The sequence below is a fragment of the Arachis ipaensis genome, chromosome B5, assembly GCF_059453495.1.
Source record: "Arachis ipaensis isolate K30076 ecotype BB chromosome B5, ASM5945349v1, whole genome shotgun sequence".
NCBI lineage: Eukaryota > Viridiplantae > Streptophyta > Magnoliopsida > Fabales > Fabaceae > Arachis > Arachis ipaensis.
Genome location: NC_142440.1, coordinates 52353998 through 52357946, shown reverse-complemented (window position 1 = coordinate 52357946; position 3949 = coordinate 52353998). Strand labels below are relative to the sequence as shown.

The following is a 3949-nucleotide window of genomic DNA, read 5'->3' as shown; positions in this document are numbered from 1 at the left end:
TCTCCATTCCTGCCATTGGAGCAAACAACTTTGAGCTGAAACCTCAATTAGTTTCTCTAATGCAGCAGAACTGCAAGTTTCATGGACTTCCATCTGAAGATCCTTTTCAGTAGATCCTGAAGTCTACAGGCTCATGCTTTTCCCTTTTGCTGTAAGAGACAGAGCTAGATTATGGTTGGATTCTCAACCCAAAGACAGCCTGAACTCTTGGGATAAGCTGGTCACGGCTTTCTTAGCTAAGTACTTTCCTCCTCAAAAGCTGAGCAAGCTTAGAGCTGATGTTCAAACCTTCAGACAGAAAGAAGGTGAATCTCTCTATGAAGCTTGGGAAAGATACAAACAGTTGACCAAAAAGTGTCCTTCTGACATGCTTTCAGAATGGACCATCCTGGATATATTCTATGATGGTTTATCTGAGCTATCAAAGATGTCACTGGACACTTCTGCAGGTGGATCCATTCACCTAAAGAAAACGCCTGCAGAAGCTCAAGAACTCATTAACATGGTTGCTAATAACCAGTTCATGTACACTTCTGAAAGGAATCCTGTGTATAATGGGACGCCTATGAAGAAGGGAGTTCTTGAAGTTGATACTCTGAATGCCATATTGGCTCAGAATAAAATATTGACTCAGCAAGTCAATATGATCTCTCAGAGTCTGCATGGAATGCAAGCTGCATCCAACAGTACTCAAGAGGCTTCTCCTGAAGAAGAAGCCTATGATCCTGAGAACCCTGCAATAGCAGAGGTGAATTACTTAGGTGAACCTTATGGAAACACCTATAACTCAACATGGAGAAATCATCCAAATTTCTCATGGAAGGATCAAAAGCCCCAACAAGGCTTTAATAATGGTGGAAGAAACAGGTTCAGCAATAGCAAGCCTTTTCCATCATCAACTCAGCAACAGACAGAGAACTCTGAACAAAATGCTTCTAATTTAGCAAATCTAGTCTCTGATCTATCTAAGGCCACTGTAAGTTTCATGAATGAAACAAGGTCTTCCATTAGAAATCTGGAAGCACAAGTGGGCCAGCTGAGTAAAAGGATCACTGAAATCCCTCCTAGTACTCTCCCAAGCAATACAGAAGAGAACCCAAAAGGAGAGTGCAAGGCCATTGACATAAGCGCCATGGCCGAACCTCTGAGGAGAGGAGAGGACGTGAATCCCAAGGAGGAGGACCTCCTGGGACATCCAGTGATCAATAAGGAGCTTCCCTCTGAGGAACCAAAGGACTCTGAGGCTCATCTAGAGACCATAGAGATTCCATTGAACCTCCTTATGCCCTTCATGAGCTCTGATGAGTATTCCTCTTCTGAAGAGAATGAGGATGTTACTGAAGAGCAAACTACCAAGTTTCTTGGTGCAATCATGAAGCTGAATGCCAAATTGTTTGGCATTGATGCTTGGGAAGTTGAACCTCCCTTGTTCATCAATGAACTAAGTGATCTAGATCAACTGACATTGCCTCAGAAGAGACAGGATCCTGGAAAGTTCATAATACCCTGTACCATAGGCACCATGATCTTTAAGGCTCTATGTGATCTTGGTTCAGGAATAAACCTCATGCCCCTCTCTGTAATAGAGAAACTGGGAATCTATGGGGTGCAAGCTGCTAAAATCTCACTAGAGATGGCAGACAGCTCAAGAAGACAGGCTTATGGACAAGTAGAGGACGTTTTAGTAAAGGTTGAGGGCCTTTACATCCCTGCTGATTTCATAGTCCTGGATACTGGAAAGGAAGAGGATGAATCCATCATCCTAGGAAGACCTTTCCTGGCCACAGCAAAAGCTGTGATTGATGTTGACAGAGGTGAAATAGTCCTTCAATGGAATGAGAACTCCCTTGTATTCAAAACTCAAGGATCTCCCTCTGCAACCATGGAGAGGAAGCTTGAAAAGCTTCTCTCAAAGCAGAGTCAACCAGAGCCCCCACAGTCAAACTCTAAGTTTGGTGTTGGGAGGCCACAACCAAACTATAAGTTTGGTGTTGAACTCCCATATCCAAACTCTAAGTTTGGTGTTGGAGAGTCTCAACAAAGCTCTGCACATCTGTGAGGCTCCATGAGAGCCCACTGTCAAGCTATTGACATTAAAGAAGCGCTTGTTGGGAGGCAACCCAATGTTTATCTAATTCTTATTTTTATTGTTTTTCATGTTTTCTTAGGTTCATGATCATGTGGAGTCACAAAATAAATAGAAAAATTGAAAACGGAATAAAAAACAGCAGAAGAAAAATCACACCCTGGAGGAGCATCTGTCTGGCGTTCAGCGCCAGAACAGAGCATGGTTCTGGCGCTGAACGCCCAAAATGGGCAGCTTCTGGGCGCTGAACGCCAGAACAGGCATGGTTCTGGCGTTCAACGCCAGAAATGGCACACAAATGGGTGTTGAACGCCCAAAATGGCCACCAACCTGGCGCTGAACGCCCAGAGTTTGATACAAAGGCATTTTTACATGCCTAATGGTGCAGGGATGTAAAGGCCTTGACACCTCAGGATCTGTGGACCCCACAGGATCCACTCAGGATCTGTGGACCCCACAGGATCCCCACCTACCTCCACTCACTTCTTCTCACCACTCTCTTTCACACAACCCCATAAACACTCTTCCCTAAAAGCCCTTCACCAATCACCTCAAACTCTCTTCCCCATCACCTCTTCACCACTCACATCCATCCACTCTTCCCCATAAACCTACCTCATAAACTCCACCTACCTTCAAAATTCAAAACCAATTTCCCACCCAAACCCACCCATATGGCCGAACCAATACCCCCCTCCCTTCCCTATATAAAGTCCTCCATTCTTCATCAAATTCACACAACACACCCCTCTACACTCCTCTTGGCCAAAACCACATATCCCTCTCCCTCTCCATATTTCTTCTTCTTCTTCTTCTATTCTTTTGTTTATTGCTCGAGGGCGAGCAATATTCTAAGTTTGGTGTGGTAAAAGCATAGCTTTTTTGTTTTTCCATTACCATTGATGGCATCTATGACCGGAGAATCCTCTAGAAGAGGGAAAGGGAAGACAAGAGCTTCCACATCCGAGTCATGGGAGATGGAAAGGTTCATCTCCAAAGCCCATCAAGACCACTTCTATGATGTTGTGGCCAAGAAGAAGGTGATCCCTGAGGTCCCTTTTAAACTCAAAAGAAATGAGTATCCGGAGATCCGACATGAAATTCAAAGAAGAGGTTGGGAAGTTCTAACAAACCCCATCCAACAAGTCGGCATCCTAATGGTTCAAGAGTTCTATGCCAATGCATGGATCACCAAGAACCATGATCAAAGTAAGAACCCGGATCCAAAGAACTATGTTACAATGGTTCGGGGGAAATACTTAGATTTTAGTTCGGAAAATGTGAGGTTGGCGTTCAACTTGCCATACATGGAAGAGAACGCACGCCCCTACACAAGGAGAGTCAACTTTGATCAAAGGTTGGACCAAGTCCTTATGGACATATGTGTAGAAGGAGCTCAATGGAAGATTGACTCCAAAGGCAAGCCGGTTCAACTAAGAAGATTGGACCTCAAGCCTATAGCTAGAGGATGGTTGGAGTTTATTCAATGCTCAATCATTCCCACTAGCAACCAGTCTGAATTTACTATAGACCGGGCCATCATGATCCACAGCATCATGATTGGAGAAGAGGTGGAAGTTCATGAGATTATACCTCAAGAACTCTACAAGGTGGCTGACAAGTCCTCCACCATGGCAAGGTTAGCCTTTCCTCACCTCATTTGCCACCTATGCAATTCAGCTGGGATTGACATAGAGGGAGATATCCTCATTAAAAAGGAAAAGTCCATCACTAAGAAAAAGATGGAGCAAGCAAGAGAGCCCAGTCATGGAGCTCAAGAGGCGCAAGAAGCTCATCACCATGAGATTCCGGAAATGCCTCAAATGCACTTTCCTCCACAAAACTATTGGGAGCACATCAACA

The 3949-nt window shown here is 44.4% G+C and overlaps 1 non-coding gene across 1 annotated transcript; it reads right to left on the bottom strand.

Moving 5' to 3' along the window:
* Positions 1–265: 265 nt before the first annotated feature.
* LOC148564184 (small nucleolar RNA R71) lies at positions 266–373 on the bottom strand. Its single transcript, XR_015885071.1, has one exon. It is a non-coding gene; the product is annotated as a small nucleolar RNA R71 (small nucleolar RNA).
* Between the last annotated feature and the right edge of the window lie 3576 nt (positions 374–3949).